Raw genomic sequence first — 23737 nt, forward strand, 5'->3', positions numbered from 1 at the left:
AGACAGTATTGCCAGAGCCTTGGAAAAAGGTCATCTTATCCACCATCTCAGTTAACAAACTGGCAACAACAGGTGAACGAAGGGAAAGTAAGATAAGAATGGAGAAAAAAAAAATGAAGAGCTTTCAACAAGAAACTGTCAACTAAGGAGAACTTTACCATCGAGCACAATGGTCTTGGTCAGTTTATTGGTAGAACTTGATAACACAACAGCAGCATTTATACAGAAAGTTCAATGTAGGGAAACGTCTGAAGGTGCTTCAAAACAGGGAAGGGCACAAACATCAAGCAGAGATTTTAGGATGGGGGGGAAGAGCAATGGGAGGAGAGTGCAGATACGATTCCAGAGGTAAGTATGGAGGAGACTTTTGAGGATAGTGCAAGGTCTAACACTGCAGAGGAGATTAGGAAGAGAATTCCACAGTACACAGATGTGACGGCTGAAATCTTTGCTACCTCTGATGGAGCAAAAGGAGGGGGACTAGAATTCAAAGGGCAGCAGTTATCAGATAAGACATAGGGCTGGAAGAGGTTGCAAAGTTAAGCTTGAGCATAGAGCGATTAGAGACAAATTTGCTTGCTCTGTTCTAAGTTTTACAGAATGAGTTCACGTGTTGACACAAAAAGTTAAGGGGGAAAAGCATTATCATTTTTAAAAACAATTACAATCCTGTCCATAGAGTTAACAGCTGAAACAAATACAATGCATTCAACATGCTTAAATAATTACTCATTTCAGTGAAAGGAGTTCATCCTTTGGATCAACGTTGGAAATCCCCAGTAATGGATCACAAAAAATCCAACATCCTATCTGCATCAATAAAGTGAAACAAGCAGAACAAGGTGACTTTGCAATACCCTGTAGTTTGATCAGAATTAAAGAAGCCATCATTTAAATAAAATATAATGACATTCTAGGAACATGCAATGTAAACAACATGGGGGGGGGGGGGGGGGGGCGGTTGTATATTGTTTCTCTGTATATTGGATACTGCTTTCACCACTGCTAATCTTACCAAAGATTTATCTCCAGAGATAGAAAATGCACACATTTGCAGTGCCTAACATAAGTATATATTTTTAAGCAGTCTCCGTAACATACTCCTTGTTTATTTTCACCTACTTATACTTACAAGCCACGTTATAGCAGAATTATAGTCATCATCATCATCATCATAGGTAGTCCCTCCAATCGAGGATGACTTGCTTCCACGTCAAAAAGTTCACAGGTGTTTCAATGAAGGACCTAAAATTCCAGGTCCCGAACTAAATCTTGAAGGGAGGAAGATGCCTGTTTGTGCATTTTTTTTTTTTTAAACGTGTGGTGACCATTGCACACCAGCCACCACATGGGTTTGACAGAGCTAGGTCTTAGTCCAGTAGCAAGGATTAACCAAGATGACTGGAGACCAGCTCTGCTGCACGGGCCTAATGCGCACACATATTGCAGTGTGGGCTGGCCCGTGCTGCCCCTGGGCCCTCGCCTTTTCTGGGCCCTAAACTCACACCTCTCTTAGGCCCCGATCGTGTCCCTCTACAATCTCTCGCCGCTCCTGCTGTATCTGCCCACGCTCCAATCACCGACCTGGATCTTCATTGAAACCAGCAGGCTGAGCGGCCCCCGGTCTGCGAGCACCATCGGAGCAGGCTGGGGAGCAGAAGGAGCAGCATGGCGGCAAACCACTCCAGGGAGCAGCACGTGCTGGAGCAGGAGAGCAATGGCAGTGAAGAGGGACGTCACCAAGATCCAGGTCGGTGATTGGAGCGTGGGCAGAATTATAGTATGGGAAACACGTATCTATCATAATGTGCAACAAGACATTAGCAACAAACAGGAATAATATACCCATCTGGGAAGTATATTTTAAAATTTATTGAAACAAATATTTAGATGTGTAATTAAAACTGTATTTTAACACCCTCTTCTATAATTTGTTTCTTTATAAAACATAAATTAGGCAATGATTTGGTGCAGTGCAACAAACCACAATAAATCCTACAAATTTCAACACTTCTCACACATACCCCGAGTAATGCAAGAAAGAAGAACAAGAATACATTAAATGGAAAAACCTTAAAGGGAACAGAGGAACAGACACACATAGGGGTTCAGATGTACAAATCTTTAAAAAAGGAGGGAGGATAAGCTGATGAACGTGTCAACAATAAAAAGCATATGGGATACATATAAATATGTGTAACAAACTATAATTTTTCAGATTATGTTGGAAATTCAAATACAGGTATAGCTATTTCAGACACAACTCAACATGACCTCGACTAGAAAAGAAACTTAACTGGGTACCAAAGCAATACGAAGAGCAGTAAGTGGCACCAATAATTTTGACTCCGAGCTGCAGAGAATGCAATGGAAATAAAGCTTGTGGGTCTTGAGGCCAGCCGAAATAGGTATCTAAAATTTATTAAAACAAATGGGATCATTGCACATCACTGCACAACAGTGGGATAAGACATATGTTTGAAGACTGAGATAGAGTGAAAACTTTCTTGATTTGGGCTCTGGTGAGTGACTGTGTCATGTCAAAACATACCCTTGACGTTTGTTGTTCTGTACAGAGCTATTTCATATTTTACTAATAGTACAAAAATAGATGAAGTAACTTGAAAAAATGTAATAAAATAGCTGTTCGATTTATTTTTCAGAAAGGAGTTGTGTTTTCAAAACGGGAATGGCGTGTGGTATATGTAACAAATCATTACTGCTGAATTGTTACAGAATGAAAGTTCAACACACATCTCATTTCCAAATTGGGAAAATGTTGTAATTGACCTCACCAATCTTTTTTGAAATTACCTGCATCATTCTGCTTTTTGGCAAAAGACATATGGCACACACTCAATAACAGTCACATCGTGGAAAATTAAGAGAAAGGGGAATAAGAGAGAGAAGCTTTTAAAAAATATATCATGAATACCTGTCAACAGAATGATAAAAGATGTGACAAGTCATCATAGACAAGGCATGTACTTACTATAGGTCATGACAGATGTACCAATCATAGAAAGGGAATTCATGGGTTAAATGACATGCCAGGTGCTCAATGGAAAATGGATTTAAATGATCCGTAAGATGAGAAGTGCACGCAAACAGAATAAAAGGATTTTTTTTTAAAAGGGAAAAACCAACATGCAAATGCAGCAGATCTGAATTTAAAAATAAAATGGAATTCTGCCAGTCATGAGAAGAAAAAATGGTCCAAACTACAGACACAGAACCTCTCCCCACACACTCAACCCAAGTTGTAACCCACCTCGCCTAACCCAATGACCGATCTTCTTTATATCACAAGCAACCATCTGCAGTAAAGAAAATGGAAGGTATAACTAAAGTCTGAAGTTGCTAAAGTTCAAATCAGAGGGTTGCAGAGTGCCAAGAAGAAAGACAAGGTACAGTTCTTGAAGCTTGATTTGAGCTTCAGTGGAACACTGGAGGAGTCTAAAGATGGAGAGCTCAGAGTAGGAATGGGGGGAGGGCGGGGGCAGAAGAGGGTTAAAGTCACAGGGGAGTCAGAGACACCCTTGGGGTTAGCAAGTGGTTGTTAATCTGTATCTGGTTTTTCCAATGTTGTAGAAACAGCAAGGTCATCAAAATTTTATCAGCAAGCTCGAATGGTACTTTTCTTGGTGAATGTATGACCAGTTGAGTCTTTTACTTAAGTGACTGCAGTCATTTTTTTTTAAATCAATCTCAACCACTGGTATACTCAAAATCCAAGAACGGGCAGTACTTGCTGTACTATTTTGGTAATGTCTTTATATTCATAGACCACTTTACACACTCTGATCAAATTGATGTTATGGACAGAGTGCATAAACTTTGCATTAGATGTCCTCAATTTTGTATGTCGTTTCTTCTGAATTGACGGTGGCATTACATTACATTGGGGTCCTGTGTCTAGGCTAGAACAAAGAGCTGTCATTCATTAGCTGTCCATTCCATTGGTGTTCTAGCTCTGTTTTGCTGCTTAAGCAATACCAACTATTTTCTATAGCTATAGGATTATCTTTTCTTAGTAATCTGGCTATGGCTTGATCATCTAACAAAAGCCAGGCTTTAGAGCAGTTCCTACGGGTTTAAATTCACATGACCCGGCCTTTCTCTATTCCCTTCCTCAGCCTTTCCCTAGGTCACCTCCAAACTCAAAGGCCGGAATTTTGTTTGGGGAGGTAGATTGGGGGCGGGAGTTGTCAAGAGGCGGGCGGGAAACCCTGGAGGAAATTTTGCTGGCAGGGCCCAATTTGAACATGCGGCCTTGCATGGAGAGGCTGGCTGGCCGGCAATCGGGATCAATGGGAAGGGGTGGTGGAGGGGAAAGAAAGCACGACCGGGGGGTGGGGGGGGGGGGAGAGGGGAGAGGGGAGAAAAGAGACGAGATCGGGAGAGTGCGTTGGGAGGAGAAGAGAAAAAGAGAAGGAGACACAATTGGGAGGGGATCAGCAGGCAAGTAGGGGTGGGGACAAAAAGACAGGAATCTTGGGGAGTGTACTACATATAGCTCCATCTGTGGACTACTGTGGCACTGCAGCCAGTGTTTTGTACAAATAAAGAGGGAATGAGTTACCTGACTAGAGTTCCGGAGTGTTCTGCCATCTTAAGGTTGTGTGTGTGTGTTTGTGAGGTGTACTGAAGTTATAACAATGGCATTGAGAATGGGATAGTTGGAGGGGAAAAAAAGCTGCAATTTTTGTTGGTGGAGGATTCAGCCAATCGACAGGGAGACTTTGAGAGCTTCTCTGTTTTGATTAACAGCTACAAATCCAAGGTAAATTACAAGCACACTTGTCTGAACTGCCAGAGTCCAGGTGGCCACACCTATGGGAATAATAGGGCGTTTGGGGGAGTTTCAATGTGACCGTGAAAGTTTCGGAGCATATGTGGAGCGGCTAGAAATGTTTTTCACCGCAAATAATGTCAAAGTCCCCAATGATGAAAACCATAATCGGGTGGTGTTGGAAAGACAACGGGCTATTTTCTTAACTGAAGCAGGGCCCGAGGTGTATGAAACCCTGAAAAATTTGATTGTGCCTGTCAAGCTAAAGGACACGATTCTTGAGCAAATTATAACTACATTAGACCAGCACTACACTCCTGAGCCCTTGGAAATTGCTGAAAGTTATCGTTTCAGAATACAAGATCAGTTATCTGAATAAAATATCAGTGAGTACATTGTAGCATTAAAAAAAGCTATCTCTTCACTGTAATTTCGGAAACTTTCAGAACAAAGGATTGCGTGACCGCTTTGTTTGAGGGATGAAAAATGATGCAATCAGAAGAAAGTTATTGACAACGTCTAACTTGACTTTTGATTTAGAGTGTCAGACAGCTATGTCAATGAACATGGCCCACCAATATTCCCGAGAATTTCATACTATTTCCTGTCGTCAGACAACCGAGGTGAATCGCCTGCAGGTTAAAAGTAAAAGGCAGTTGGGCCCCAAGGTCTCAGAAACTGGCAATGGGAACAGAGCATCGAAGTCCTGCAATCGGTGCCTGGGACAACACATTGCCTTTACATATGGACAACGTTTGGCAGAGTGTTTCATCTGCAGGAAAACTGGGCATCTTGCGAAGGCATGCTGACTGAAGGGTAAACCAGCTTTCAAAGCCATGAGTCCAGTTTTCAAAGCTATGAGTAGAAGTCCCCAGAGTCTACATAGCATGGAAGAACAAGAACAGGAAGAGGAGATGTTAGAGTTACACATCATCAGGAGCATGAGGTTAACGAACAGTGATTTGAAAAGTATCATAATCCACATAGATGTTGCAGGAACCAAGATACCCATGGAAATCCTGGTGCATCCATGAGTGTAGTTGAGGAGTCGCTATACCTCGACAAATTGCATGATTTCCCACTGGAGAAATCCAAGAAAGAGCTGTAAGGCTACTCGGGAGAGAATATTCCTGTCTTAGGTCGTATCACCCGTACTGGTGAAATACATGGATCAATTTCAGAGCTTGCTTCTATTAGTAGTGGCAGGAGACGAGTCTGCCTTACTAGAAAGAAATTGGTTGGGATCACAAACTGGATTGGAGTGAGGTTTTTCGTGTTGAAACGAGATTTGCATCAAAGGATGATGTCATCAAGAAGTATTCGAAAGTGTTCTGCGACACAGGCAGTCTGATCCAAGCCTTCAAGGCGAGTGTCAGGGTACAAAAAGGACGTTAGATCGGTTGACTGCAAGCCACGTTCCGTACCATATGCACTCGAGAAAGTTGAGCAAGAACTCAAAAGACTAGAGATTGAGAACAATATTTCTTAGATAGATCTAGGTAATTGGGCTACACACATTGTTGTTGTACATAAATCCAAAGGTAAGATTGTGTGGTGATTATAAAGTAACCATAAACCAGGTTCTAGAGGGTAATCTCCCCAATACATTGCCAAATGTAGAAGATTTATTCACAACACTGACAGTTGGTCAGATCTTCTCAAAGTTGGATCTTACAAATGCTTACTTACAGCTTGAACTAGATGAGGAGTCCAAATCATGCTTGACTATAAATACTAATCTAGACCTATATCAATTTAATAGGCTACCGTTTGGAGTGTCTTCCACCCCTACCATATTCCAAAGGGTGATAAACCAGATTTTGCAAGGTATTGAAGGGGTAGTATGTTATTTAGATGACATACTAATTTCAGCACCAAATAGGCAAATTCATAATAACATATCGAATGAAGTCCTCAAACGGCTAGAGAAGCACAGAGTATGAGTGTCTGCTCGCAAGTGTGAGTTATTTCAAAACTCCGTGGAGTATTAGGGTACAGAGTAGACAAAGATGCTTTACATCCAACCAAGGTAAAGCTGGATGCAATCAGAAATGCACCCACTCCCAAGAATGTCACTGAACTTCGATCATTTTTTGGGTCTTTTGAACTATTATGGGAAGTACCTACCAAAATGTGGCTACAGTATTACATCCATTTAATGAACTATTGAAAAAACAGGTTCATTGGAAGTGGTCAGAAGAATGCGATACAGCATTCAAGGAGTGTAAAAGCAAATTGGTAGAGAACACCATGTTAGTTCACCATGACATATCCAAGGGGATCAAGCTAGCATGTGATGTCTCTCCGTATGGAGTTGGGGCAGTGATCTCTCATGTACTACATTGTGGGGAGGAGAGACCAATTGCTTTTGCTTCACGCACTCTGTGCTAGTGAGCGTAATTATGCGCAAATCAAAAAGGAAGCTTTAGCATTAATTTTTGGGGTCAAAAAATTCCACAAATACTTATATGGTTGTAAGTTTACCATCATTACAGACCATAAGCCTGTGACAGTAATGCTCCATCCAATGTTCCCAGTTCCAACATTAGCTGCAGCCCGAATGCAGAGATGGGCTTTGATTTTTTTCAGCATATACATGTGATATTGAATACAGACGACCAGCTGATCACAGTAATGCTGATGCTATGCCTAGATTGCCTTCCCCACCACAAGTTACACCCGATAGGGAAGAAGTGTTCTATTTTTCATACATTGATGAACTGCCAGTCACAGCTGAAGAGATTGGTAGAGCAACCAAACGTGACCCAGTTATGTCAAAGGTGCATGACTATATTGCAAATGGTTGGTCGAACCAGGAAACAAACAAAGATATTCATCCATTCTTCATTCATAGGAATGAATTATCAGTCGATAAAGATTGTATCATGTGGGGTGCAAGAGTGATTATACCAAATAACTTCAGGTCCAAATTATTAGGAGACCTCCATGACCAGCACCAGGGAATGTGCTTGACCAAGAGTTTTGCACACAGTTACATATGGTGGCTAGGTCTAGATAAAGATATAGAATACATCATCATCAGTCAGTGTAAGACATGTCAAATTGGTAAGCAAGAAACCACCATCAGTACCATTACAGCCATGGAAATGGCCTCCCAGGGTGTGACAAAGGCTACAAATCGATTTTCCTAAGCTAGAAGGACAACAATTGTTCATTGTGATTGATAGCCATTCGAAGTGGGTCGAGGTGTTTCCAATGTGGAAAACAACAAGTAAAGCATTAGACATTTTACGAAGTTTATTTTCTTCATTTGGCCTCCCATCCCAGAAGAAATGATTTCTGATAATGGACCACAATATAATTCAAAAGAATTCGCACAATTCATGAGCAAAAATGGTGCGAAACATATCAAGGTTCCACTGTACCACCCTGCTGCAAATGATGCAGCAGAGCGCACTGTGCAAATTGTAAAACGTGCCCTCATCATTCAGATGTTGGATCCAAATCCAAAGAAACGATAGTTGTCATTGGACCACAAATTGGCTAATTTTCTAATTACATATCATAATAATCCTCATACTACTGGTAGAACACCAGCAGAGTTGTTTCTCAAACGACAGCCATGAACCAGATTCTCGTTGTTAAAACCAAACTTGGCACAGTCCGTAGAAGAGAAACAATTAAGACAGAAAGAGAATCACGATAGATGTAGAGTAAAAAAGAGAAGTGTGAAATGAAATCAGAAGGTGAGAGTCGAACCATCATCATAAATGGTTTAGAGTGGTGAAAATATGTGGTCCTCGCACATATTTGGTCAAGATGTTTGATCATGGACAGGTTAGGTTTGTTCACATTGATCATATTTTACCTACAAACATGGAAGGAGTTGAAAGTGGGAATGATTCAATTATTTGAGACTCAGATAGTTTTGATACAAGTAAAGTACCAGTAGCATATCCTACATCCAATGTACTGGAAACAAATCCAAGAGAAAGTCAGAATTTAAGTCAGAGTCTGAGTCAGGCAGACAAACAGTCTGAAGTTGTAGGGAGTTTAAATGGGAGTCAAGGGCATCCCTTGGAGGAAAACTTTCCTCAGGATCAGTCTCGAATGAGTTTAAATTCAACACCATGTTTGGAAGGTTCTGTTCAAGAGCGAAGGTATCCTCTTCGAAACACAAAACAAGTGGTTAAGTTAAATTTGTAAATATGGCAAAATAAGTCCATATCTTTTGGTATGTATAACCATGCAAGTTATGTATGATGATTATTATAATTACTTTGTCATTAAGCAGGGAGAAGTGTAATATATATAGCTCCACCTGTGGACTACAGTGGCACTGCAGCCAGTGCTGTGTACAAATAAAGAGGGAACAGGTCACCTGACTAGAACTCCAGAGTATTCTGCCATGTGTGTGTTTGTGTGCTGTACTGAAGATATAACAGGGAGGAAGGCGATGGCGGAGAATCAGCAGGAGGCTTTGCCCGGAGGGGGGTTGGGTTAAGCAGGGACTCTGGATCCAGGAGGTAGGTATAAATCCACTTACCTCCTGGATGCAGCAATCCCCGCCTGTGTTTAACTGCCAGGTTTCACAAATTGTGACCGTCCGCAGGCAGTTAAAACCAAAATGGAGGGGAAAATAGAGGCTTCCAGCCTCACTATATTTAAATTGACATTCAGCCCTCTTCTTGCTTCACACTCTCAACATTTTCCAATCCCTCAAAACCACTCTTCCATTTCTCTCACTCCAGCACCTTATGCAAAGCTCCTCTCTTTGCCGCACCAGAACCTTTAGCTGCCTAGGTCCTACTCTCTGGAATTAATTCCCTAAACCACTCCAACGCTCGCTGCCTTCAAGACCCTCCTTACAATCCATGTCTTTGACCAAGCTTCTGGTCATCTCTACTAGCATCTTCTTTGGATTGATGTTAACTTTTTTCTCGTGCCTCTAAAGTGCCTTGGGATCTTTTTCCACATTAAAAGCGCTATATAAATGCAAGTTAGTTGTTCTATTAAACACTTGCCTTTTGTATATAATATTCTTCTGATGTGTAAAATATTCCTCAAACTTGTCCATTTAATACCTTCAGATTCTGTTTATCTTCTTCCTCACCACATGGAAATATGTTTATCGACCTCCATCACTTCTTCACCTATTACATACAGGACTGTATTTTGTTCTTTTTCCTCCTAGGCCCTTTTCTCGTGCATACAAAATCAATGTTTCATAGAAACATAGAAACATAGAAAATAGGTGCAGGAGCAGGCCATTCAGCCCTTCTAGCCTGCACCGCCATTCAATGAGTTCATGGCTGAACATGCAACTTCAGTACCCCCTTCCTACTTTCACGCCATACCCCTTGATCCCCTGATTAGTAAGGACTTCATCTAACTCCCTTTTGAATATATTTAGTGAATTGGCCTCAACTACTTTCTGTGGTAGAGAATTCCACAGGTTCACCACTCTCTGGGTGAAGAAGTTTCTCCTTATCTCGGTCCTAAATGGCTTACCCCTTATCCTTAGACTGTGACCTCTGGTTCTGGACTTCCCCAACATTGGGAACATTCTTCCTGCATCCAACCTGTCCAAACCCGTCAGAATTTTAAACGTTTCTATGAGGTCCCCGCTCACTCTTCTGTACTCCAGTGAATACAAGCCCAGTTGATCCAGTCTTTCTTGATAGGTCAGTCCCACCATCCCGGGAATCAGTCTGGTGAATCTTCGCTGCACTCCCTCAATAGCAAGAATGTCCTTCCTCAAGTTAGGAGACCAAAACTGTACACAATACTCCAGGTGTGGCCTCACCAAGGCCCTGTACAACTGTAGCAACACCTCCCTGCCCCTGTATTCAAATCCCCTCGCTATGAAGGCCAACATGCCATTTGCTTTCTTAACCGCCTGCTGTACCTGCATGCCAACCTTCAATGACTGATGTACCATGACACCCAGGTCTTGCTATACCTCCCCTTTTCCTAATCTGCCGCCATTCAGATAACATTCTGCCTTCGTGTTTTTGCCACCAAAGTGGATAACCTTACATTTATCCACATTATACTGCATCTGCCACGCGTTTGCCCACTCACCTAACCTGTCCAAGTCACCCTGCAGCCTTTTAGCATCCTCCTCACAGCTCACACTGCCACCCAGCTTATTGTCATCTGCAAACTTGGAGATATTACACTCAATTCCCTCATCCAAATCATTAATGTATATTGTAAATAGCTGGGGTCCCAGCACTGAGCCCTGCGGTACCCCACTAGTCACTGCCTGCCATTCTGAAAAGGTCCCGACTCTCTGCTTCCTGTCTGCCAACCAGTTCTCTATCCACGTCAGTACAAAACAATTAAGCAACAAATGAGGATCCATGATCGTGGGCGTTAAATCAGGCATCACACAATGGACTTGGTGCGCCCGAGCCAAAAATCGCAGCATTTAAAAAGTGCTGTTGTTGATTAGTGCCCTGCAACACAACGTTGTACCTCCTTTATCCTGAACCACCCCTCGTCCAGAACCATTCCCAGCCACTGGTGGCGCACGCGCAAAACTTCGACATGAACAAATTGAAGTCCTTCCTCGCTGCCGACTTCTGCAATCGCTAGCCTGACCCTGCAATCCATAGCCCCCCCCACCCCGCCAAATGATCTCTCTGCCGCGAGTACCATCCAATTTAACATGACCACCCCTCATTCGGAAGAATCCCTTATCCAGAACAGGCCAGGTCCCGAGGGGTCTGGATAAGGGAGGTTCAACCTGTATACTGTATGGTTTTATTTTAGTGGGGGGAGTTTTTGTGACTTTGTTGCAGTACAATTTATGAATCATCATTTGCCACTGGTGCTTTATGCATTATTCCAACGTTCACCAGAGTTGTGACTTTAAGGGGGCACATTGCATATCCAGTATTAGCTCCTTCACTCAGTTTCCTCCATTTAGGAGAGCCGGTCCATTACGAGCTGGTGATGTGCGACTCTTGGTCCATCAGCATCTCCATGCTGCCTCCCCCGTGGATGGTGTGGCTATCCAATGGGGACCTCACCATGCTCCTCTTAGTCATCCTCCTGAGGTGAGCATGCAGTCCCCACTGGTAATGCCTGGCTCCTCATGATGGCCAAGTTGTGCAACATGCAGCATATCACAATGAATTCAGATACCTGTTGAGGGGAGTAATGAAAGCTGCCTCCAGTACAGTCCAGGCATTGGTCTGCCTGTAGGAGATGGCATATCTCTGTCAGCACTTCCTTTCGGAAGCGCAGCCTTCTCCCACACTGCTCCTCAGAGAGCTGGAGGTATGAGCGTTGGAGCGTGTCAACCCGTTTGGGGTGGGGGGGGGAGGAACTACCACAATCACAATCACTAAGGAGGTGGTACTCATTGGATAATGGGACTAAAGGCAGATAAATCCCCTGGGCCTGATGGCTTAAGAGAAGTAGCAGCAGGGATTGTGGATTATTGGTTGTAATTTACCAAAATTCCCTGCATTCTGGTGAGGTCCCAGCAGATTGGAAAACTGCAAATGTAATGCCTCTATTTAAAAAAGGAGGCAGACAAAAAGCAGGAAACTATAGACCAGTTAGCCTAGCATCTGTGGTTGTGAAAATGTTGAAGTCCTTTATTAAAGAAGCAGTGGCAGGACATTTGGAAAAGCATAATGCAGTCAGGCAGAGCTAGCATGGATTTCTGAAGGGGAAGTCATGTATGACAAATTTGCTGGAGTTCAGGGTGGATAAAGGGGAACCAGTGGATGTGGTGTATTTGGACTTCCAGAAGGCATGTGACAAGGTGCCACATAAAAAAGGTTACTGCACAAGATAAAAGTTCACGGGCTTGGGGATAGAGGATTGGCTAACTAACAGAAAACAGAGTCGGGATAAATGGTTCATTCTCGGGTTGGCAGTCAGTAACTAGTGGGATCGTTGCTGTAAATCACTCAGCTGATTACAATTTAAAAAAAACATTAAAACTTAGTTTTAAAAATCTCAACAGCATTTCTTGTACTATTTGATATAAAGTTCCAAATGGCAGCATTATTAAAATTACTCAATTATAGTCATGAAAGAAAAAAAAATGTACAAATTTCAAGAAATTAAAGTGTAATCTGAATGTGAGGGAGACCAATGGTGGGAAGGAGAATAACAAAGCCTCAAACTTCCTCCAAGAGTCAACAAGTCTATCAAATATGTAACAGCCATTCTACTGTAAAATCTGAGATACTATCCTTCATCTGTACAGAGTTAGTTAATCTTAGCCAGGACAGCAGGAGAATGCTACAATTGGCCTCAGCAGTCTTGAATTAGGTAGGTGAAAAATGCCAGAATTACCACATCTGATCGCTATCCAGCAATTTCTACTGGAAGTGCATGCCTGGATGTTGAGAAGACAACATTAAGCTTGGATGTGTTTGAATATCCTGCTGAGACTTGCCATGAAGGCTCACACATGAATTACATGGCCATTTGTTTGAGGTGAGGCAATTCCTTCAGGATAGGCAAGATAAAAAGGACAAGCAAAAGCAGAACTCATTTTCTCTTTCAACCAATTGTTCTTTTCGTCTAATAGTATCCTACTATAAACATATTTTTAAATTACTGTACATCTTTTCCTACAATACATCATTTAAGTTTATGTACACTGGTTCAAAATAAAGCCAATAGTGTGATTCTTGGCAACTACACCAAGTGCAGGTGTGCTTCAGGCTCCTGAGTCTCTCATTATTGGGTGCCACCGCCTGAGGCACATTCAATGACCAATATGCTCAATGCCAAGAATGCATGCCAACTGTATAGTTGCTGTTGACTTGGGCTTCAAAAGGCTAGTTTGCTGCTAGCTCTGTGGTCCACGACATCATTCCCTCCCCCTCAAAAATAAATTGATGTCTTCAATGAGCCAACAGCTCATTGCTGGTGGTGCTGGAAAATCTAGCCCCGACAACATCAGCATTCCACCAGTACAAATTGCACTATCTACCCCACCGCATCATTTTTGCAAGCGTCTAAACTTTGTTTATTGCAGCAATTATCATTCACTATTAAATTAAAAAGGCATATAAATTAGCTGACAGATTAAACATCACCACTGTATAAAAATGTATAAGATTTGCACAAGTACATTCCTCAAATCTACACCCACTATAAACATGCAAGGGTGCTAACTAGTTTCAGGATCAAGAACATTTATAGGGTTCTAATGAAGAATCATTTTTGAAATGATGCACAACTGCTACTTGTTGCACTTCAAATGGCCTTAAGTGGGAGTTGTAACATATTTTACAATAACGAAAGAATTGATTATAGCTTGTTAATAGTTGACAGTAATGCGCATTCTATGGTAAATCCAACCATAATTTAAAATCTAATCCTAAAACTTCAACTTTATATTACTGTGCCAATGTTAACAATGAGCTATTATAAAACTGCACAGCTCTTAAGGTGTGTTGAGAAACTAAAACCAGGCACAATGTCCACATGACTTGCATCATATGAACACCACTGACTGAACAGAGGAATAAAAACATCAGCAAGGAATACTACTCCTGAACTCTGCTCAGTGACCCATGCTGGAAATCGCTGTTGAGGACGAGGTGCAGTCCCCATGGTAAAACAGCTCTCAGATAGCTACCATCAATCTTAAATCAATGTTTTTTTTCTATTTCAGTGTTTACAATTTTATACTCACCCACAAACATTCCAGTGTAGTTATTTTCTGGTAATAAACTGCACACCAACCCTCAATTCTGGAATAATTACATCACATAACCATTCCAACTACATAAAGTATCCAGGCTGATGTATACCACAAAATCTATTATAATACTGTGAAACATTTCACAGAAATTCAGGATATAGCAGAGTTGCTAAATGACAATTTTACATCAGTCTATACTCCTGTAGATGATGTTGTTGCTCCTTTTGAAAGTCAAAATAAGCATGTCACAGAGCTTACCCACAGTCCACTTGGGATATTTTGTGCACAACCTCAGCTTCAAGTCTGTTTGCATATTTTACAGTTATCACCTATTTTCCACCTGCCCGGTTACTATTGTGGAAGTGATTTGTTTTTACTATTATACTTCAACTGCTATGCTTTTTTTCCCAGATCTCTTTGCTCATCTGATCAACCTTTCAACATGTTTCTGCCTTTTATTGTATTCACCTCAGTAAGCCCCTTCTCCGTGCAAGATATGTACAACCGTTTGCCTCTTTTTCTCACAATTTGTTTATAGATCCATTGAGGATCAAGTTTGCTTCTTCTGAGCATGTTGGTTGAGATTGTATTTTATTTTGGTGTCCTGCATGCTCAGCATTACACTTTTAAAAAGCATCCACTTGTCTTCTACTGGTGTTGCTGAGCAACCTCTCCCAATTTACTTTAAGGGCTAGAAATTCGGGTTTTAGCAATCTCGCCCGTTGTTGGGCGATAATACTGGCGGAATTTTTTTTTTAAACTGCTGGGGTACCATTATCGCCGGACCTAGAAAAATTCGCCAAACAGTAACCAGCGAAGGGTCCTCTGATAACCATTCCCATTGTCATCTTTGCAGGGAAAGATGTCCAACAACCGCCGGGAGCAGCGACAGACAGGTGACCTCTGACAGACCTGGAGGAAAGAGTGGCTGGTCTAATCGGTGCCTCAGGGAGGTCAACTATCCATGGGGCTGCTGAGCCCCTGTTCGAAATGGAGGTAAAATCCCCAGGCTTGGTTTGGGCAATGTGATGCAGTGTCTCTGGACTAGGATTGGGGCAATGTGATGCAGTGTCTCTGGACTACATATAATGGAGTAGCAGCAGTCCTTTAAATGAGCCTGTGCTATGTGACCTTACTCAGGTCACCTTGCCCCGTCCCCTGCTACTAACCACTCGTCTGTTGTTTTCTATTTCCAGGTGAGTCGCCGCATGCACCACATCTTCGAATGGAAGTCTCCACTTCAGTCTGTCATGTGGGGGTGGAGGAGGGAAACGAGGGAGAAGCCGAGGACGAGGAACCTCCATGGGAGGAGCAAACTGATCAACCTATTCCGGGGGGGGGGGGGGGGGGGGGGCGGTGCGATGAACCTCTTTTTGCTGCGGCCACTAGCTCATCCAAGGAAGAAACATTCTCAGTCTTTGAGCCATCCAAAGCCCCGAGTACAAGTGGCGTGCAGCAATGCATCACTGGGGTTAAATCCCGTATATCGTCTCTCCAGAGGGTGAGTCGGCAAAGCCGGTCTGCTGACAGACAGGCAGACTCACACCTGGACATGATGGGACTGTCCAGGAAGAGCATCCAGCTCACCAGACAGCTCCTGGAGGTCTTGGGTAATATTCCCGTAAGCACTGCGACACTATCCGCGAACATGAGGGAGGGCATGTCGCAGATTGTTGGTGCGAGCTGCGAAACCACAGAGGCTTTCAATGCCCACGCGCAATTGATGGCCTCAATCTTTGAAACTACAGTCCCCAGTGGCAAATCCTGTTCCCTCATGATGGCTAACTTGTGTAGCATGCAGCACACCACAATGAACTCAGAGACCTGCTAAGGAGAGTACTGCAGGCAGCCTCCATAGTGGTTCAGGCATCAGAAGCGCTGCTTGAGCACTCTAATTGTCTTTTCGATAATGTTGCATGTGGCTATATGGCTGTCATTATAGCAATGCTCGGTTTCTGTCGGATGGTCCTGGAGAGGGGGGTCATGAGGCAGGTGGCAAGGCCGTAACCTTTGTCCCCCAGCATCCAGCTGTGGTTTTGTGGCCGATGCTCGAACAGACATGAGACACTGCTCTCACGCAAGATGAAAGATTTATGGATGCTCCCTGGATATTGGGCATTGACTGACATGATGCGTTGATTATGGTCGCAGACAATCTGTACGTTCAGGGAGTGGAATCCCTTTCAGTTTCGGTAAACCTCTGGATTGAGTAAAGATGCTCGCAGAGCGATGTGCGTACAATCAATGGCAGCCTGAACCTTGGGGAGGCCAGCAATTCGTCCAAAACCTATAGCCCTCTCATTCTGTGCCGTTTTAGTCATTGGGAACTTTATAAAGTCAATCCTGCATGCGTACAGTGCAGTAGTCACCTGACGAATGCAGCGATGTGTGGTGAATTGCGAGATGGAACAGATGTCCCCTGTTGATGCCTGAAAGGAGCCGGAGGCAGAGAAGGCAAGTGCTGCAGTCAGCTATACCTTGGCAGTCCTGTTGTTGCTGGTAGGCTATGGGTCTGCCTTTATGAGTTGGCATATCTCTGTGACCACCTCTTTTCGGAAATGCAGCCTTCTAATGCACTGTGCCTCAGAGCTGCAGGCATGAGCGCTGTTCTCTGTAAACTCGTGGCAGGTAAGGCCTCCTCCCCATACGTCTGCGAGCTCTTCGATTACACTCAAATTGTTCATCAATAAGCAATCTTCCAGCTCGACGCTGCATACAAAAGCAGCCAAGAATAATGGCTGACATAGTACAGCCCCCATTTTTCTCAATTACCTTAAATATCCTTTAAAACAAACGATAAACTCACATAAAACTTCACTGTTTAAAACGCAGCCTTCCTTATCCAAATCCTTTGATGCACTGAACTTGTGCTTCGTTTTCAAGATGGCGCTGTTGGGTACGCCCTGGGCCCAACTGTTCTTTCCAGGCAGGTGATATCGCCGCATTTATCGCCCATGGCGATAGCAGTGTTGCATGCCGATTGACGTCATAAAAACGCTTAAATAATTAGATGGGCGATAACTTTTAGCGCCGGCACAAAACCACTGCCAAAATTTCCGCCCGGGTATATATATATTATATAGGAGGGAATACTTGGGGCTAGACATATAGAAAATTAATTTCTAGCCCCAAGTATTCCCTCATTTCATTGATTTTAATTCAAGCAAAATTATGTTTCTGGCTCCTGGTCTTTGGTATTTCTGATTCCTAGATGATAAACTACCATTCTGTGGCCTCCATCCCCTGGAGATGCGATGACTTCCATTTCCTGTACATTATCTGGGTGTTTAGCAAATACCACATCAAGATGAGCATAGTTTCCTGTGGATTCTTTGACACAGAGTCAAGAAGCAGTCATGTATAGACTCTAAACCACAGGTTTTCCCAGTTTATATTAGATTCGATTCTCATTAAAGTAGCTTTCCTGTTTTCACATACCCTCCATATCTCTTCTCAGAGAAAATTGTCCTCCTTATGCGGACAGGACTTAATTTTGCATTAAAAAACATCTCTCCAGAGTGGCTCATTTGTAGCTTTTTACATCCAACACAATCAACTTCTTTTACCTCCCAGCTTCTCTGACATTATTGGGCTACATCAACTGCTGTTTTATCCATTCTCTAATTTGGCACGGGAATGGTCATTAGAAAGGAGAAACAAGGTGCACAAAGGATTGGGAGTCAAATATCACTGGAGCAAGAAAAAGTATGGTATTCGGTGGGGTCAGATGAAGAGAGAATACAAGGTGGTCTAAGGTAGGTTTACAGTGCATGTGCGTGAATGAATGAAGTGTGGTAAACAAGGTTGGTGAGCTGCAGGTGCCAGTAACGGAGACCTGGCTTGAAAAAGGGCAGGATTAGGTACTAAATATTCTTGATATATTCTAAATATACTGCTTTATGTGTGGACTTATATTTACTCTGTACAGCCACCAGAGGGCTCATCCCTTGGAGTCCCAAGGGATCCCATAATCCCTTGGGAGCACAAGTATTTAAGGAGGCTTCACAGGTACTCAGGAGACCTGCAGCAAAAGACTAAGGTCACACTTTACTTTGAGCTCACAGTGTCCAGTCTGACTCTTTCTCCATACACAACAACTGACAACGAGATACAGATAGCGAACCCAAAAGATGCAGAGAACAGAGGGCATCCTGGAGAAATTCTCGGAGGGAGATGATTGAGAAACTTTTGTAGAGCAATTCGACCAATACTTCGTGGCCAACGAGCTAGATGGGGAAGAGAGCATTGGCAAATGAAGGGCAATCCTCCTCACCGTCTGTGGGGCACCAACGTATGGCCTCATGAAGAATTTGCTCACTCAAACGAAACCCACGGAGAAATCATATGTGGATTTGTGCACACTGGTCCGAGAGCATTTGAACCCGAAGGAAAGCGTTCTGATGGCAAGGTACCGGTTCTACACCTACAAAAGGTCTGAAGGCCAGGAAGAGGCAAGTTATGTTCAAAAAAGATAAACCCAGCAACTATAGGCTCGGTACAGGGGAAGCTTTTAGAAACGATGAGACAAAATTAACCGTTACTTGGACAACTATGGATTAATTTAGGAAAGCCAGCATGGATTTGTTAAAGGCAAATCGTGTTTAACTAACGATTCGAGTTTTTTGATGAGGTAACAGAGGGGGCTGAGGAGAGCAATGTGGTTGATGTGGTGTACATGGACTTCCAAAAGGCATTAAAGAGTGACACATAATAGGCTTGCCAGCAAAGTTGAAGCCCAGGGAATAAAAGGGACAGTGGCAACATGCATACGAAATTGGCTAAGTGACAGGAAACAGACAGTAGCGGTGAGTGGTTATTTTTCAAACTGGAGGAATGTATACAGTGGTGTTCCCCAGGGGTCGGTACTAGGACCACTGTTTTTCTGGATATATATTAATGGCTTAGACTTGGGTGTACAGGGCACAATTTCAAAATTTGCAATGACAAAAATACTTGGAAGTATAGTGAACAGTGAGGAGGATAATGATAGACTTGAAGATGATGAAATTTAACACAGAGAAGTGCGAAGTGATACATTTTGGTAGGAAGAATGAGGAGAGACAATATAAACTAAATGGTACAATTCTAAAGGGGGTGCAGGAACAGACCTGGAGGTATATGTGCACAACTCGTTGTGTGGCAGGGCAGGTTGAGAAAGCAGTTGAAAAAAAGCATATGGTATCCTGGGCTTCATAAATAGAGGCATAGAGTACAAAAGCAAAGAAGCTATGATGAACCTTTATAAAGCAGTGTTTCAGCCTTAACTGGAGTAGTGTGGTCAATTCTGGGCACTGCACTTTCAGAAGGATGTGAAGGCCTTTGAGAGGGTGCAGAAAAGATTTACGAGAATGGTTCCAAGGATGAGAGACTTCAGTTACGTGGATAGACTGGAGAAGCTGGGGTTGTTCTCATTAGAGCAGAGAAGCTTGAGAGGAGATGTGAAAGAGGTGTTCAAAATCATGAGGGGTCTAGACAGTAGATAGAGAGAAACTGTTCCCATTGGCAGAAGTGTTGAGAATCAAGAGAGCACAGATTAATGTGATTGGCAGAAGAACCAAAGGTGACATGTGGAAAAACTTTTTTACTCAGCAAGTGATTAGGATCTGGAATTCACTGTCTGAAATGGTGGTGGAGGCAGATTTAATTGTGGCTTTCAAAAGGGAATTGGACAAGTACCTGAAGGAAAAAAAAATGCAGGGCTGCGGGGTAAGGGGACTATCTGATGTGCTCTTGAAGAGAGCCAGCACAGGCTCGATGGGCCAAATGGCCTCCTTCTGTACTGTAACCATTCTATGATTCCAGTGGCTGCACATATACATCTTACTATAATTTTTCCTCCACTTCCATTCACCAGTGTCTGCCTATATCTAATTCACTTATCTCCCTCAGGGTATCTGTGTCCACACCTATCCATTGTCTCCCTTCTACCCTACAATCCATCTCGTCTAGGATTCTGATCCCCACCCACAAACCTGTCTAGTTTAAATCTTTTTCTACTGATGCCTCAAATGTCCCTCATAAGTCTTTGTCCCTACTTGGGTTACGCATAGCCTCCTTTACCATTTTGTTTTATTCTGGAAGGATTCCAAGTTATTCATGAATGTGACATTATTGCACTCACACCATTTGTTTACCTCCTCAATTTTTCAGGCGAACTCCCTTTCTTTACCAAATAGTAGAATTATGCCAGAGAAAATTATTTTGCATCCTTTTTCAATGCGTTTTGAGCCATTCCTCATATGGCTTTTAAATCCAATATATTATTTCTCTCCATGTCATTTAGCCCTACATGAACAACCAGCACTGAGTCCATACCTGTCCCCTTCAGTATTCCTTCTAACCTATCCTCAATATGTACTGCTCTAGCTCCAGGTGGACAACTCTTTATTCTGTAGTCATAATCCATTCAAAACACGTGGCTACATACTTTCCTGAGCAAAGAATTACCTATAACCATAATCTAACTATGGCCTGCAAACTACATCTGTGCCCAGACTGACCCATCTGGTTTTCTAACCACTTTTTCTTCTGGTAAATTATCTTTTACAATGTTGGATAGTGCTAGGAATCCGTTGATAATATAATCTTGAAATAATATAATCCATGGAGGGTTTTATACTATTCTTGCTTCTTTTACCAATGTTAATCCATCCAGTGCTTATAATTACTTTACATCTTTCAGCACTTGTCCTGCTTTCATAACAACACTGTTCCTGACTGGAGCTGGAGCCCAGTACAATGCCTGATTTGGACAATCATGGTCTGGTTCTAGACTTCTCATAGCATTTACACGAGATGAGTCACTTCTTGAATCCAACACAAATGCTCACCCTCAAAAATCCCCTCCTTTCTTTCTGTCCTTGCAAGTCCCTGCAACTTGCCCACAAAGACCATACTTTAAGCTTTCACATTGTCAACACAATTAAATAAAATTGCCCAACGGCAATATATTTTTATTGCAATTTCCATCCAGTTACCCAAAATTCCAACCATATCCAAAGCATGTTGCATCATGTTTATACTAGCTGGACTACTAACAAGTCAATCCATTGATTTAATTTATCACTTACTTTTTTAAAAATTCAATAATTGACACTCCTATTTTAAAAGGATTATTTTTCACTGAATAGTTGTGTGCACTGTTTCTATAGCAATTTCAAGCAGTTACTTCCAGATACAAGCATCTCGCTAAGGGGAAGTGACAGACAACAAAATAGAAGTCTTTAAACAAACTGCACACAGGAAGAAAGTCAAAAGGAATGTCAATTTTGAATTCCTGATTTCCCATCTATCTTCAGAATTAGAGTCACTAAAACCTCTGCAGGAAATATTAATTTTAACTGGTGGACTTACCCTTCTTGAAAAAAAAAATGAGGATGTTAATTCCTTCCTTAAATAATGCTGGACAATAGTTACATAAACTGCCAAAAATGCTGTCTGAATCCATTTCCTTGTATAATAAATCGGAGTGTGCTATGGATAAAAATCTGGTTCAGTGTTTCAATTACTACAAGCAAACCAAGCAATCGGGTTTATTTCTAGAGGTATAGAATTGAAAAGTAGTGAAGTTATGCTTAACCTGTATCAAACCTTGGTTAGAACACACCTAGAGTATTGTGTACAGTTCTGGTTATTATATTATAAAAAGGATATAGAGGCACTGGAGAGGGTGCAGTGAAGATTTACAAGGATGATACCAGAAATGCGAGGGTATACCTATCAGGAAAGGATAAACAGGCTGTGTCTCTTTTCTTTTGAAAAAGGAAGGCCGAGGGGTGACCTAATAGAGATCTTTAAAATTATTAAAGGTTTTGATAGAGTGGATTACAAAGCGAATGTCTCCACTTGTGGGGAAGAGGATAACTAGAGGCCATCAATACAAGATAGTCACCATGAAATCCAATAGGGAATGCAGAAGAAACATCTTTACCCAAAGAATGGTAAGAATGGTGAGAATGTGGAACTTGCTACCACAGGGAGTGGTTAAAGCAAATAGTATAGATGGATTTAAAGGGAGACTAGACAAGCATATGAGGAAGAAGGGAATAGAGAGTTATGCTGTTAGATTTAGATGAGGAAAGACAGGAGGAAGCTCGACTGGAGCATAAACGCCGGCATGGACTAGTTGGGCCAAATGGTCTATTCCTGTGCTGGATATCCGATGTAATCATGTATAATGGAAATTAAACTGATGCGACAGATAAATAGTGAAAACAGACAAAATTAAATTTGTTTTAAAATCTTGTAATCGTTCCAATTCACAAAACTCAAAAGTTCAAAGTTAAGTAATGTAATGATATATAATGGACATACACCTTCTCAGTAAGCAAATTGGAATTTTCTCATTAAATCTGGAGCAGTAATGAAATTAATTAATTCTTGTATGAATACAGGTATCATTTATTGAGAACATGGAGTGCACCGACTATAGACACAACCAGAAAACAACATTTCTTTTTAAACACAAGATTGAGACAGTATACCAGATGCCAAAGAGTGATTTCAAGACTGTAAATGAACCACTGGCTTCACACAAGCTATGCTCTTGGCGTTCATCAGAACCTTGGGTTATGTTATTCTCTATAATATAGGTCACTCGTAATGGATTTAGCATCGTCATCCAGAATACGCTGCCAAAATCAAGGGATACAATTTCTCATCTGCCTTAATTATTCATAAACTAGACCATCATTGCTGATATGGGATATGGCGCTGTTTCTACTCTTTAATCCTAACCAATATTCTGACAGCTGTCCCATGCATGTACAATGACTACTGACTTACTAAATTTTTCAACGCTTAATGCAAAATATATGACAAAAAGTGAATATCCCTCCAGAGGTTAAACTTGCCGGTACAGTACTGCAAGTGCAAGTGTTGAATTGTAAAGGTACACGCCCAACCACAGAGCTTCCTGGATATACTGTTCATGCAAATTTACTCCGACACGATGCTGATAATACAGGACGTATGTTGAGCAATAAAAAAAATGATAATGCCGCGTATTTAGAACAGATTTTCAAAAACCACAGAGAATATACAGTGTGCAAGACAGATCATTTGTAACGTAAAACGTCTGGTAGATCAGTAGCTGGAAGACAGAGCGAGCGGTGAATGCACAAGACCTCATCGAAGCAGGATCGCATTTTAAAAATCTTCCCTGTAACAAATGCGTTTCATATAAATGTGACTGTAAATAAATCAAGCCACAATTCAAACGTGATCCCTTGTAAATCAAAATGAGCATACAAAGAATTATATCTCGTGGGGGGAAATGGTATTTTCAGTCAGCTCCGTCATCT

The 23737-nt window shown here is 42.0% G+C and overlaps 1 protein-coding gene across 1 annotated transcript in view; it reads right to left on the bottom strand.

The window, feature by feature from the left end:
• The window catches only part of tspan13a (tetraspanin 13a), a 98950-nt gene that overhangs the window by 74626 nt on the left and 587 nt on the right, over positions 1-23737 (bottom strand). The window lies entirely within an intron of this gene.

The sequence above is a fragment of the Pristiophorus japonicus genome, chromosome 5 (assembly GCF_044704955.1).
Source record: "Pristiophorus japonicus isolate sPriJap1 chromosome 5, sPriJap1.hap1, whole genome shotgun sequence".
In the NCBI taxonomy this organism is placed as follows: domain Eukaryota; kingdom Metazoa; phylum Chordata; class Chondrichthyes; family Pristiophoridae; genus Pristiophorus; species Pristiophorus japonicus.